Below are 16,056 nucleotides of genomic sequence, written 5' to 3' on the forward strand. Positions count from 1 at the left end.
TCTTGAGTACTCTTTCCCAAAGTCTTGAATTTCAAGAAATCATATTGGCTTTTATTTGATAAATTTGCAGCAATAGACTTTATAAGCAAAAAAGAATGTATTGGATAAAATGCTCTCTCCTAGCTTGCTGTGTTTTGCTTGATGACCTAGGCCTTGTACATTATTCTAGAAAAGTCTGAACTTAATGCTCAATATCTAGCTTTCTATTAGTTTTAAATAAGCCAAATTTATGACACATTTGGCCTGTGTTTTAGGTGCTGTTTATAAATCTTTGGTCATTTTATAGTATAAGAATGATAATTATACTAATTGAAATGGTTCCTAGAAGGTTATGGTTGTTGTATCTTGCTTGTGTGACATAGTGTTGGTTATATCTGTGATTTATATGCTGCTGAGTCCTTGGTCAGGAACACAACTTACAATTATCTCACCAATTATAACATGATTTCATGGGAAAGCTGTAGCAGCTGAAAGTGTTGACTAGTGTGATAGTTGCAGCCCAATAGCAGATACATTATAACTGAATTCTGCTGTGGTTGACATCTTCCAGTGTTTGCAAGGAAAGTTCTAAGTAAAGCCATCTAGCCTTGATTAATTGTCTACTTGTACCCATGCTGGATGGGGTCATCTTATAGCTTTTTCAAAATCATGATGCTCAATTGTAAAAACTGTTCTGAACAACATCCCAATTAAAAATAATTACTTTGTTATGGCAGAATACACTAACCTTTGTTCTTGAGGACTACACATTCAGACACTAAGTCTATCCAAACATCTGGCTTTATCATAATGCAGTACAGGAGTTCCTATTTAGTTTTACAACAGAATGCTATTGTGATTTCCAATAATTTGTCCTCTAAGTATCTAATTATACTGCTTAGATATTTGTCACACTTGTCAGGGAACATACTCTTTATATCACTGTTCCAACCTTGTCAATTTCTACCTCTCTCCTTACTTCACAGTTACTGGGACTTGGAGCAATCAAGTTAGGGGTTGAGCACCTGGAGACAAAGTTGCTGCTATACATCATGTATACTACATTGATTTTTATAAAATGTTTTGTTTTCAGAAATAGTAAAATGGAACAAAGTATACCTTTAAAAACTAACACTATTGTATCATCCTCCAAACTTCCATTAGTACACCCAAAGTGAAAAAATATCTAAATTAGAATTGTATACTTGCTATTTAAATATAACTCCAAGATAATCTCCATTTTCCATTATTATAATCATAGTTTTGTATTAAGAAGGGAATTCCAGAGAATCTATGACAAAATGCCATAATGGCATATGTCTCACAATGGCAAAGGTTTCAACGTTCATTAACATATATAGAACACTCCTCCATTGTTGGTGGGATTGCAGACTGGTACAACCATTCTGGAAATCAGTCTGGAGGTTCCTCAGAAAATTGGACATTACACTATCTGAGGACCCAGCTATACCTCTCTTGGTCATATACCCAAAAGATGCCTGAACATACAACAAAGATACATGCTCCACTATGTTCATAGCAGCCTTATTTATAATAGCCAGAAGCTGGAAAGAACCCAGATGCCCTTCAACAGAGAAATGGATACAGAAAATGTGGTACATCTGCACAATGGAATATTACTCAGCTATCAAAAACAATGACTTTATGAAATTCATAGGCAAATGGAGGGAACTACAAAATATCATCCTGAGTGAGGTAACCCAATCACAGAAAAACACACATGGTATGCACTCATTGATAAGTGGATATTAGCCAAAATGCTCGAATTACCCAAGATACACAGAACACATGAAACTCAAGAAGGATGACCAAAATGCAAATGCTTCACTCCTTCTATAAAAGGGGAACACCTTTTAAATACCCTTTGGATGGGATAGGGAGGCAAAATTTAGAGCAGAGACTGAAGGAACACCTATTCAGAGCCTGCCCCACATGTGGCCCATACATGTACAGCCACCAAACTAGATAAGGTGGATGAAGCAAAGAGGTGCAAGCTGACAGGAACCAGATGTTTATCTCTCCTGAGAGATACAGCCAGAATATGGCAAATGCATAGGCGAATGCCAGCAGCAAACCACTGAACTATGAACATGACTCCTGTTGAAGAAATCAGAGAAAGGACTGAAAGAGTTGAAGGGGATTGAGACACCATATGAACCACAATGCCAACAACCAGAGCTTCCAGGGACTAAGCCACTACCCAAAGACTTTACATGGACTGACTCTGGGCTCCAAATTCATAGGTAGCAATGAATAGCCTAGTAGGGACAGCAATGGAATGGGAAGCACTTGGCCTGGCCAAGTCTGGGCCCCCCAGTGAACAGGACTGTTGGGGGGAGGGCGGTAATGGGAGGAGGATGGGGAGGGGAACACCCACATAGAAGGGGAGGTGGAGAGGTTAGGGGGATGTTGGCCTGGAAACCAGGAAAGGGAATAGCATTTGAAATGTAAATAAGAAATACCCAATTTAATAAAGATGGAGAAAAACAAAAGAATTGTTCATATTTTCTTTTATAATTCTGCAGACTCACTTGGAGTTCAACAATGCTACAGTGGGCTCACTTTTCTGGCCTGGTTTTTGCCCTTGGGCTAGACTCAGGTTTGATACACATTGAGTTAGGAGCCTAGGCTGAAAAAGAGACATCTGCTTATAGGCCTCTTCACAGCAGATAACCAGAGCCAAAGAGCCAAGTCAAACTCACATGCTCATTTGAGACCTGTCACTGTCATATCCACTGACATTCTATTGCATTTAGGAAGCATACTAATATGATGCTGCATAGGTGAAAAAAATCATATGGCTAAATCTAGTAACAATGGTCAAATAGACAAACTGTTCTTGCACAAGAAAGGGGAATAAATAATATTTGCTGAACAATAATTCCAAGTGTCACAAAATATAGCATTTGAAAAGGATAGTGATGGTAAAATTGGGCAGAGAGAGTGGAAGGAGGAGTTAGTACTAAGGATGTTTGAGAAGTCATATGGAAACTGATTAGGTTATCGGCTCCATGAATATCCATTTAAGATTCGTCGTAACATGCATATAAAAGAGTTTAATTGGAGTTTACCTACAATGGGCAATAATCCTCTTGGTAGCTAATACATTGGTAAATAAAAATCCCTGGGCATGGGCCTTGAATTCCTGACATTTCCAAGACTTTTATCACGAAGAGGTATGGAATTTTGTCAAGTGCTTTCTCAGCATCTAATGAAATATTCATGTGCTGCTGATGGAGTTCTATATACTGAACCATTCCTTCACCCCTGGGATGAAGCCTACTTGATCATGGTGAATGATCATTTTGATGTGTTTTTGGATTCAGTTTGTGAATTTGGGTATTGTTGCATCGATATACATAAGGGAAATTGGTCTGAAGTTCTCTTTCTTTGTAGGGTCTTCATGTGGTTTAGGTATAAGCATAATTGTAGCTTCAAAGAACGAATAGGGTGGTGTTCCTTCTGTTTCTATTTTGAGGAAGAGTTTGAAAAGTATTGGTATTAGGTCTTCTTTGAAATTCTGATAGAATTCTGCATTAAATCAAACTGGTTCTGGGCTATTTTTGGTTGAGAGACTTTTAATGACTGCTTCTATTTCTTTAGTTGTTATGGGACTCTTAAGATGGCTTATCTAATCCTGATTTATCTTCACTCCTTGGTATCTGTCTAGAAAACTGTCCATTTCATTCAGATTTTCCAGTTTTGTTGAGTATAGATTTTTGTAGTAGGATCTGATCATTCTTTTAATTTCTTCAGTTTTTGTTGTCATGTCTTCCTTATCATTTCCGATTTTGTTAATTTGGATACTGTCTCTGTGCCCTCTGGTTAGTTTGGCTAAGGATTTATCTATCTTGTTGATTTTCTCAAAGAACCAACTCCTGGTTTTGTTGATTCTTTGCATAGTTCTTTTTGTTTCATTTTGCAGAAAGCAATCTATAGGTTCAATGCAATCCCTATCAAAATCCCAACTTCATAGAGATAGAAAGAGCAGTTTACAAATTCATTTTGTATAACAAAAAAACTCCAAAAACAAAAACAGGATAGCTAAAACTAGTCTCAACAATAAAACTTCCAGATCAAGCCACATATGTAGCAGAGGATAGCACTGTCTGGCATCAATAAGAGGAGAAGCCCTTGGTCCTGTGAAGTCTTGCCTTCCCAGTGAAGGGGAATACCAATGTGTTGAGGTGGAAGTCAGTGGGTGGGAGGGGGAGCATCCTCATAGAAGCAGGGGAAGGAGAATGGAAGAGGGGGAACCAGGAAAGGGATAACATTTGAAATGTAAATACATAAAATATCTAAAGATTCCAGGGGCACTTGTGTCACACCTTTCTTGTCAGGTCTGCCTTGAAGACCCCAATACCAACACAGCCTGTTGTCATTGCCCTGGGTTGCCTACCAGAAGTTTTTGGTGAAGTTGATCCTTAAACTATTGAGTTTGTGCATCAATAAGTTGACATTTTTATTGTATTCTAGTATTTGTTGTTTTAATAACACAGAGATGACTGAGTAGTGAAGAGTATTTGCCTCTCCATTATGAGGACTTGAGTCTTGATCCAGCATACAGAGTGAACAATTAACAATTGCTCATAATTCTAGCTCCAAGGCATCTGATGTCTACTTCTGACTTCGGTGGGAATCTGTGCACATGTAAATGCACAAACACACACACATACACATACACATACACATACACACTCACACACACATACTCACACACACATACTCACACATATGAAGGGAAATAATTCAACTTTACATGTATGCGTGTTTGTCTCTATATACACAGATAGGATGAAGAAATGTTACCAGCACATTTCTGAGTGCTGAAATACAGCTGTTTTAATGTTTTTACCCAGTGCTTTTCTTTTAGTTTTTGAGAGAAGGTCTCACGATGTACCCCTGGTTGGCCTGGAACTCACAGAAGTTTTCCATCATGCTTCACTTTGCCTCCTGAGTGCTTGGATTAATTGCATACACTGCCACACTCTGCTCATTTATTTCTTTATATCACACAGATATTACTCTCTTTACAATATCCTTATATAAAGTTACAACATCCATAAGGAGCCCCAAAATAGTTATAGAACTTAAGGCATATGATTAATTGACCGCAATTAAGATTTTAAAAATGCAGAGACAGTTGGTTGAAATAAATATGAAGTCATAAGAAAATTTAAAAGGAGATTGAATTTGTTAAGTAATCTTCTACACTGGGAAAGTAGCCTAGAGATATCCAACACAATAATAACCTACTATTCAGAATTCAGATGAATTGATGACTCAGGCATGTTAATATACTCCTGTAATCTTCTCACATGATGATAGGAAGATAATGAGATCAAGGCCAATCTGGGCAACATAGAATATCCCTGCCTGAGAGAGAGAGAGAGAGAGAGAGAGAGAGAGAGAGAGAGAGAGAGAGAGAGAGAGAGAGAAAGACAGAGAGACAGAGAGACAGAGAGACAGAGAGACAGAGAGACAGAGAGAGACAGAGAGAGACAGAGACAGAGACAGAGACAGAGAGACAGAGACAGAGACAGAGAGACAGAGACAAAGACAGAGACAGAGAGACAGACAGACAGAGAGACAGAGACAGAGAGAGACAGAGAGAGACAGAGAGAGACAGAGAGAGTGCTGGGCTGTAACACAGTGCAACAGCATTATTTAGAATTCAAATGCCTGCCCTCAGGTTTCATTCCCAGCACAACAAAAGATCCAATATGCAACATTAGTAGTTCCTCAGTAATACAATACAAATTTGGTGAACACTAGTTGGGAAACCATTGTTGTTAATTATACTATACACTTCCTTCACATTATTCAATCTGACAATTACTATAAAAATAGCCCTCTAAGAAAACTCTCCAATATTTTCTACATTTCCCTTGCAACCCACTGGTTGTCCTTACAAAGTTATTCTGCACAAATTTAGAAGTTCAAAGATTAAGAAAAGTTAAAAATACCAAATGAGAAGTGGTGGTTATCCAAGCAGCCACCAAAATTCCTTTAACATTATGAGCTTGTCATTCTATAGGTCTTTGCTGTCATCTGCATAGTTGTCTGAGTTACACTGCTACCCAGATTACATGGCACTGGAAAGAAGAAATCTGTCACCTTGATCAGATCAAGTACTTTAATAAAACTTCATTGTGGGATGCAAGATAATAAAAAATATGCATTTCAGATAGTACCAGAGGTTAAAAGGGCATCATCCTTATTGCAGATGGCTACCTTCATGATATATCCTCTAGTGGGAGGAAGATGAACCTCTTACATTTCTTTCTTCCTCATATTTCTTCATACTAAGAGAGACTCATGTTCAAGATATGTCATTAATCTCAGCCCCCACCCATCCCTTAATACCATTAAGTTGAAACCCAGGATTTCACTGCATGAGTTTTGGCTAGACAAATATTATTCTGCTAATATCTGTCCCCTTCACTGAAGATCATCATACAGAAATACAAGACCTTTTCAACTGATGAGAGTACACCAAATTGTAAAAAGAAATGTGAATTTGGGTGGCTGCATAGGTTTTATCTTCTCTTTTTCAGTTAGAGACAGAATAAAAATGAGAGGGGAAATGCAGTGTTCAGTAGTCGCTGTAGCTACTGTGAAGGGTCTTCTTATGGTGGACAGAAAAGAGAGACTATTAGTTTATTAGAACATTGGGCTATGATTTCTTTTAAAAAAGATTCCAATAAGTTCAAGAATATTGTTTTCTGTTTTATTGATATTTGCTTTTATCTGTCTGTTTTTTTCCTGGGGAAAACAGAGGCCAGTGAATGAGAGTGAGAGTCTGGAAGGATACAATTAAACTTCAGGACAACCCAAGCAGATGGGAGTGGATGCATTTGCTACCCATCCTCACTGTGTATGTTGTCGGATCTGCTTGATGATAACACCCAAATTGCCAGAATACCTTAAACTTTGATTTTGAAGGACTAGATTATGCATGATGCAAGTACATTTATTTTATGTGATTTTCCTGAAAGACTATTGTCTGAAAGGCCATGAAAAGATTTTTTTAATCCTTTAAGAATTAGCAATGAGAGAGAAGCTACCCAGATGCTTTGGTTTGGGTCAGAGTCATGACGAGGTCTCTACACACTGCTCTTCCCCCAACCCCTGCTTCTCACAAGAAGGCTCTCTCTGATTGGGCTCACTAAACATTCTTCCCTAGCCATTTAGTGTAGATAACACACAATAATTTCATCAGTTTGATGTTCTTTTGTGTTTCATGTCTGTGTTATGCCTGTCGGTCATCTCTATCTGAATATTTCGTACTACCTCAAACAGAGCCCACCTAATATTTTCTCTATCTTTCCTACAAATTCAGCTTCTTCTGAGATTTTCCATCCTGAGGTTGTTCTCTTAATGCTCCAATCCACATCAGCCAAGCCAGCCACCTGTGATTTCCCTTTGAACTCCCTTCTCTCTTTCCATTGAAATACCAAGAAAGTCCTACTAATCTTCTAAATAACCTTATATCTAGAGGTACAAAATATAATTTCATGACTCTTTGGTGATAAATAATATTGACTCTTCAATATTATTTATTGAAATTGAACTGATTGACAAGTTTCCTTGTTTTCATTTGCTCTTTCCTCTGCTGTCTATATTAATGTTTTTCTAGATACAAAGGAAGAGTCAACCAGACCATCTGACTCCCCAGGTAAAACCCTTAAGTAATCACTGGATGACAAACAAAGCAAAGTTTTTCCAAGGTAGATTCTCGCTCCTACAGCCTGTATGTCTACTTCTGCTCTTCCTGCTCCTTCTCCTGCTTCTCCTGCTCCTCCTGCTCCTCCTATTCCTTCTGCTCCTCCTCCTGATCTTGTGCCACCTGCTCCTCCTCTTCCTGCTCCTCTCCCTGCTTCTGCTCCTTCTCTTCCTGCTCTTTTTCTTCCTCCTGCTCCTTCTCCTCTTCCTTGTTTAAATAACCCACACTTCAGCAACTCTCTTTTAGTGTCAACTTGGGTTCCTCAACTGACTTGTTAAGGCAAAGTTTTGCTCATGCTTCATACTACCTCTAAGATTTCCTCATAGTCCTGCCTCACTCTTGCTCAGTCTGGAAGCATCATCTCCAAGAATTTGTGTGTGTGTGTGTGTGTGTGTGTGTGTGTGTGTGTGTGTGTGTGTGTGCGCGCGCGCGCGCGCCTTCTGTTATCACCTTCTTAGTAATTTGAATTGGTATTATCTTGCTATATAAGGCCAGAGAAGGGTAATCCATTCTTTTTGGTGTATTCCCTGCTAAGGATCCTTATGTGTTTCCATACTCACCTGTATATTATTAACTCACCTGTTTATGTGGTATTGAGATTATCTGCATGTCTAGGTCACCGGCTAGACTTGTGTTCTCAGAAGTCTTAGTTCCTGTTGAATCCAAAGTGTCTAGCTGACTATATATGATGCCAGTGACAAATATTTAGTCCTTTAATCGGGCAAAATGGTAAATGTGAGTGAAGCTAAGCGGAATACCACCAGAAGTCTTGGGAAGCTCACCAGAGTCTATCACTTGAGCTCTACATGAAGGTATTGATGGCTGAAAGAGCCAAAGAAGAAGGTGGGGCTTTCAAGGAAGGTTTGAAGGATGGCCTCTGACTCGGCTTACCTTAAGCCAGGCCATCTAACTCAGTCCTGTACTGATATGAGGGTCAGATCCTCACACAATCCAGCTCTGCTTTTGTTGGTGGTTCGAAGACTGTTTTATTTTTTCCTCCCCTTCTATTTTTCATTGCCTGACCACAAAAAAAAAGACATATTGGCTTCAAATTTATTAACATGGTTTATTGATTTGTGAGTCTCTTTGGTTTCAAGATGTCTCCATACTTTCCAATGGAAGAAATGGGATGACTGACATTTGACCATTATCATAGAGGATATCTCCCATTACAGGATAATCATTCTTGGTATATTTCTGCCTTTGGCAGCACTTCAGGAATGTAGATAATGATTTGTTAACATAAAAACAACAACAACAGAAATTTATTAACATAAATGTAAAACAAATAAACAAAAACAAAACAATCAAACAAATAAAAACTCCAAATCCCCCATATTGGTATATGAATCACTCCAGCAATCCTAGCAGGGGAAAATTTTGATTTCTAACTTTCATTTTCTCCAAAAGAGAATCCACTAAAATGCTATGTCATCTTATACACAGATTATAGGTATCCTAAAAACGGATGTATTTAGTCTTACGAACTCTGTGTTTTCAGGGCTTATGGCTGCTATTGTCTCTGAAAATGCAAAGATCCTCACAGAAGGGAACTACAAAGTCTCTGAGATAGCATCTCCATGGCATCGGAGAGAGTCGGGGGTGACTTTGAGCACTAGTTCTGATGCAAAGGAAGAGACTCTGACTAATCAATGAGTGGAGAATCAGCAGGCTGAGACTAAGCCCAGCATGATCAGGATGTGTTCTTCTCCAGCACTTGCAATGCCAAGAAAGGGGATGTAAGTGTTTGTCCAGTAGAAGAGATGCAGTCACCACATGCAGGGACATGGGATGAATAGATGCAGTCTCCATATGCAGGGAGCTCTCAGTCTTCTACTGTTGCTTGCTGCAAGGCTGAGGTCTGGTTTCAAAGCTACAAACTTCTCAGGGTATTGGTTTTATCTCAAATGTTCCAGGTGGAATTATGGGTAGGTTGAGTGGAATATAGCAAAAGGAAGCTCTAGACTAGATAAAATGTTATCCCATAACAAGGAGGTTGTTGTAGCTGCATTCATTTCCCTGCGATATTAAAAGTCAACATTACTTGTGTTTTTACTACATCTTGCAAAAAAACCAGACAGACTCATGCTTCTGAAATCCATTATAATAGGGTCAGTTAAGTGCTCCAAGTTTAAAAGAGACCTAAGACATCCTGCATTAACCAAGAATGTGTTTATTAAAACAAACAAACAAACAAACAACAACTAAATGCAAAAAAACTTTGCACTCTTGTCACCATGTAGATTGTTATTTATAAATATATCTATAAGGGAGGCACTTGAACTTTACAGGAGGGATTAGAAGAGTAAGGGTCTCTTGGGTGTCTGATGTTAGTATTCTCTCAATCAGATTATGTATCTTTTTGGCTTTTGACATTAATGAGATGTTGCCCCATGTCCAGCAGTTGGTAAAGAATTGGCCAGGGTGGGTACAGGGGATGACATCTCACCTGCTGTGTTTGGAGGTGGAGGCACCAGCATCTCAGCTTGAATCTCAGGCAATTCTTTAACCCTTTGCTTCTGTCCAGTAGAAAGCAATGCAAAACAACAAAACACTTTCTTTCTCCATTTTGTAGTTCATTCAACCTATCCCAGAGCTCATGCCTCAGGAATCTAGTGGGGTTTATGGGATGACAGCTCCTTATGCCTTACTAACGGGGAAGAACAAAAAGGACCCAGCAAAACTGAGAAATACATGTGCTTACAGGAAGTTGAATTGCTATGCTGCATGGTAACTCTCTGCTTACCATTTTGAACTGTGAAACTATTTCCAAAGTTCCAAAATCATCTATATGCCCCTCAGCAGTGTATGTTGGGTGCACTGTTTGGAGAACGTTACACACATTTGCAGTTTCCTTGAGTAGAGACATCTTTGTGAAACTAAGCGGAATCTTTTGTGATTCTTTTTATTTTATCAATGACTAATAAATGTGACAAGCAACTTTCATTTGTATATTAGCCATCTTTCATTTGTATATTAGCCATTTTTCATTTGTATATTAGCCATATGTGGGTCTTTTGGAGAAATTACTACTCAAATCTTTTTCGAGGTTTCAAATTATGCTATTTGATCTTTTATTTTAAGGATCTTTTTATTTTTAAGTTTTAAAGGGTATTTACACATTACATGTCTTGTTTTATAAAGTGGTGGTATAATGTAGTGTGAGGGAGTATCTCAGCCATATTATACTACTATGCAACAGGTCTACTAGAAAAGGAAGCTGAAGAGACTACCTCCAGTAAATAGACATGGATCCCAGTTGAGGGATGGAGCCACCCATGCAGCTCAAAATTTTTGACTCAGAATTGTTGGTAGGGCCAAAAATGAAGCAGAGACTGAAGGAAAGGCCATCCAGAGACTGTCCCAACTTGGGATCCATCTCATAAGCAGGCGCCAAAACCCGACACTATTGCTGATGCCATGATATGCTTGCAGACAGAAGCCTGGCATGGCTGTCCTCTGAGACGCTCTACCACCACCTAACTGAGACAGATGCAGATACTCACAGCCAACCATTAGACAGAGCCCGAGGACCCCATGGAAGAGTTAGGGGAAGGACTGAAGGAGCTGAAGGGGATTGCAACACCGTAGGTAGAACAACAGTATCAACTAACCCAGACCCACTCAAAACTACCAGGGACTAAGCCACCAACAACAGGGAATGCATGGGCTGGTCTGTCCTGTGTCCCCCACACCCAATCCCACCCCTGCTACCTATGTAGCAGAGGACTGCTTTGTCTGGCCTCAGTGGGAGGGGATATGCTTGGTCTTGTGGAAGCTGGATGCCCCAGAGAAGGGGGATGCTAGAGGGGTGAGGTGTGTGGGTGGGTAGGTGGGAAGAGGCAAAGGGAGGGGGATGGGGTGGGGGGCCTTGTGGAGGGGTATCAGACAGGGAGACAGCTTTTGAAATGTAAATAAATAAAATAATTAATTTTAAAAAAAGAAAAAAAAGTTTATTGGGAAAAGGAAGAAAACGTGGGAAAGTGGTAGAGGCAGAGGAATGATGGGAAAAATAGAAGAAACAGAAAGCTTGGACATGTGGGGAAGAGAGAGGGAGAGGGGAGGGCAGAGGAGGGAAGGAGAAGGGAGGAAAAGGGAGGGGAAGGAAGGGGAGGGGAGGGGAGGGGAGGGGAGGGGAGGGGAGGGGAGGGGAGGGGAGGGGAGGGGAGCAGTCTTCTTATAAACCTGGTTCTGGTTAGTACCTGGCAGGCAGAGAAACAAGCAAGCTGTTGCAGGTAGCTGTTGGGTGGAGCCTAAAGGAATTGCTAACATTACAGATATAGTATATTTTCTAAATTACTGTAAATCATCGCCCTTGTTTAATGTTTAGTAGAATTGATCCCTCTAATCCCTCTATCCCTTTGTGTCTAGGGCTTATCTATGGATTTTGTCCTATCTTTGTGTGTAGGTGTGTGGTGGTGGTGGTGGTATGTCTCTCTCTCTCTCTCTCTCTCTCTCTCTCTCTCTCTCTCTCTCACTCTCTCCCTCTCTCTCTCAAAAAAGAGAAAGAGTAGGATGGGGAGGAAAGGAGGAGAGGAGGTCAAAGGGCAATCTGTGATGTTCATCCTTATCCTCCACCTTGTTTGCGACATGTTCTCTGGTCATTTACTGCTGCATATGCTAGACAAGCTGTCCTGTAGCTTCCAGTCTCTGACCTTCCCCTTTTGTTTTAATATAAGTATACTAGGATTACAGATACACTACTGTGTGTGTGTTTACATGGGAACTGAATTTAAGTTCTCTTCCTTGCATGGCATTTCCCCAGCCTAGATTGTTATAAATATATCCAATTAAATTACCTATTAGTATTTTTAGAATTTATAGATATATAAGTATTTTCTATTTCTTCTCGGTTGTTTTAAGTTTGAATTTTCTTGGGGTTTTTTCCATTATGGCTGCCGTCTTAGTCAGTGTCCTATGCTGTGAAGAGACACCATGACTACCGCAACTCTTATAAAGGACACCTGTAAATTGTGGCTGACTTACAGTTCAGAGGTTTGGTCCATTGCCATCATTATGGGAAACAAGGCAGCACACAGGCAGATATGGTGCTGAAGAGGTAATTGAGAATTTACATCCAGATTCAAAGGCAGTGGGGAGAGACAGGGACATTGGACCTGATTAGAGTATTGAAAACCTCAAAGCCCACCTTCAGTGACACACTCCCTCCTACACGGCCACATTCCCAAATAGAGCCACTCCCTGGTGACTAGGCATTCAGATCTATGATGCTATGGGGGCCATTCTTATTCAAACTACCAAGTTACATAATTTGATTGTGAACAGTGGTCTTCTATCTAATATAAGTAAGAATATACCCACTTTTACCTCCAAATTGAGTAATTTGAGTTTTCTTTTAAAAACTCTAGCATCCCCTTTCTCTTAGACATCAAGCCTTCACAGGACCCTCCCACAGAGGTCAGACAAAGCAGTCCTCCTCTTCATATGTAGGAGGGGCCAAGGATTAGACCATGTAGACTCTTAACTGGTTGACTTATTAGTTAAATTTCTATTAAACTTGTTAGTCAAAAGAACCTAACTTCTCAAAGAGCCAACTTATGCTTTGGTTGGGTTCTTATCTGTTATTATTTTTTATATTATCTACTTCACTTATTTGGTTTTTAATCATTATTGTATTTTTACTACGATTTGGCTTTGAATTCTGCTTGGTGACCCACCCTTACCCACTCTCAGTATGTTACAATGAGAGTTTAATGTATTAGTTAAGTCTCTTTTGCTGTGATAGAACACACTAACAGAAAAAAAAAACATCAGGAAAAAAGGGTTTGCTCAGGCTCACAGTTCCAGGGATCTGGAATCTATCACAGCCAAGAAAGAGTGGCAATAGGCCAAGCAGGGAAGGCATACAAACAGGCAGGGAGAGCATGGCTCAAGAGCAGGTCACATTTTATTTACCAAAGGTGAGATGTAGGCCTTTGCTTAACCTGGTGCATCTTTCAGAGCTGTCATCTCTTTCTTGTTTTCATTTTTGAAGTCAATAACCCATTATGTGGTATCCATTAGAATATAAATACATTATATTACCAAAGAGGGTCATGAAAACTCAACTTACCAAGTACACTCAAGGCCCAAAATAGAAGGGACATAAGGTGCTTGCTACTCTCTGGACTTCAAGTGGATACTTGGTGTCTCTAGAACCTTTACATCTAATAATTGCTAGATCAACAGGTCTTGTTCATTGATAATCACAGCTGCTTCCCATAGATTCCCTCAAAGAACTCCCCTACCCTCTCTTTCCACATAGCAGTAATGTACAAACATAGTGAGCTCTACCTGAAAAGACAGTACACTTGCATTGCCACTGGGAAGTTCTAGGCAGAAAAATAAAGCAATCAATGTCATAAAAACAGTATGCGATCCAATGGGAAAAGGGTGGATGATTTGGCCTTTCCTGGGATGATCACACAATGGCTCCAGGTTGACGTTTGATAAGGAGTCTGACTGAAATCTGTGTTCTTATTAGATAGGTGTGTCACAGGTCAGCTCCTGGAAACTGTTCTGCCCTATCTGGACGGTATGTTTCTTTTCACATCCACATGCCACTGTTTCAGGCAGGTTTCCAGGAGGATCATCTGGAGGGCAGTTTATTTCTAGTTCCCTTCCTTATAGTAGTGGCCAAGAAGAAGCAGACAAATCAGAGGCGTTGCACTGATGTATCAGCTATAGGTTTTCTGGAAATTTGACATGTCACAGAAGCACAATTACCCTGTGTTAGTCTGGTGATTTTATAAACTCTCTCTTGTGTGTTATACCCAGTTCAAATTTACATAGCTATTAAGTTATTTTTACATGTACATACTGGCTCATTTTGTTTACAAGAATTTTGTTTTTGTGCCTAAGAATAAAAGACATTTTGGGTCGTGTAAAAATATTGTTGGCTGCCTGGGGATTGTCGATAAGCTCTTTGACCCAATCACCAAAACTATGTGTTATTTAACTTTATGAGATTGAGATCGGTATTCTTCATGATTTATTTATTTATTTATTTATTTATTTATTTATTTATTTATTTTGCTCAATTTTGACATTTTGTAATCCAACTAATGCATTGCCTTCTTGGATATTAGAATTTAATTTGTCTTTCACCAATCTGTTTATTCTCTGCTTTTAGGATGGGACTAATGTTCTCTGTCACGTAAACAGGGATGTATGCTTCTATGACTTACCTGCAGCCAGTTTCTACTGCAAGGCTGTTTTCACATTTCTCTGAGGAATGCTGAGTTAAATGAAACAGAATAATACTACACAAATTAATTTGCCAACAAATTTTAGTCACGTGAAGTGGCATTCTGTGAGATGAGTAAGTAAAAGTAGAATTCCCACATATGGAGTATCAGTATCCTAGCCTTGCCTTCTGGGTGATGCAGTCTGTGGTATCTACTGTTGTATTTGACCCTTTGAAAAGATGTCAAATACCAGTTTATTCTGGTCATTTGCAAGAGGCTGACGTCAGTCTTGATAGGGTCATTCCTCAGAATAGATATCTTAGTCATGTGATTCTCTGTCCTTCACTGTAACCCTAGAGGTGATCCTTCTGGAGTCACCAGATGCCATATTGAACAAATGGCACAGCATGCTGCAGAAAGCCTTCCATATACTAGAGAGTGATTTTGGTTGTTATGGAGATACTGAAGCATCTTACTATCTCTTCTGAAGACGTTGATATCCATTTCCTGACAATAAGCCATTTATAGATCAAAACACATTTGTATTGCTATTTCTGAATACATTTATATCTACTTTTTGCTTGGAAGTTTTTTTTTTCCTGAATAGAAAAAAAGCCTTATTACGCATAAGAGAACTTGCAAAAATGTATACTTAGCTTTTCTCAGTGCTGAAAAATCAACCGAGATCCTTACTTATGCTGGGCAAGTACTCTACACAGCTATATCCCCATCACTTAACCTTATAAAATGTTTATGTCCATCTTAAAATCAGGTGATGTAATCTTCACTTGCTTAACAGGTTGACTATCAATAAGAAGGTAGGCTCTCGGGTTGGGGATTTAGCTCAGTGGTAGAGTGCTTGCCTAGCAAGCGCAAGGCCCTGGGTTCGGTCCCCAGCTCGAAAAAAAGAAAAGAAAAAAAAAAGAAGGTAGGCTCTCAGTCTTGGCTTCTAAAGGGGATTTTGGTAAAAAAAAAAAATAGGTGAAATGTAGGATAATGTCATTATGCAGGTGAAGGCAGGTACAAGATAGAATGAGGCCTGTCATTGGACGAGAAGGAAAAATGGGCTGGAGAAAAGTTTTAGAGAGAGGAGGAGACTGGAACAAGGAGAGAGAGAAGCACAGAGAACATGGAGATAGATGT

The sequence above is a fragment of the Rattus norvegicus genome, chromosome 17 (assembly GCF_021556685.1).
Source record: "Rattus norvegicus strain SHRSP/BbbUtx chromosome 17, alternate assembly SHRSP_T2T, whole genome shotgun sequence".
In the NCBI taxonomy this organism is placed as follows: Eukaryota; Metazoa; Chordata; class Mammalia; order Rodentia; family Muridae; genus Rattus; species Rattus norvegicus.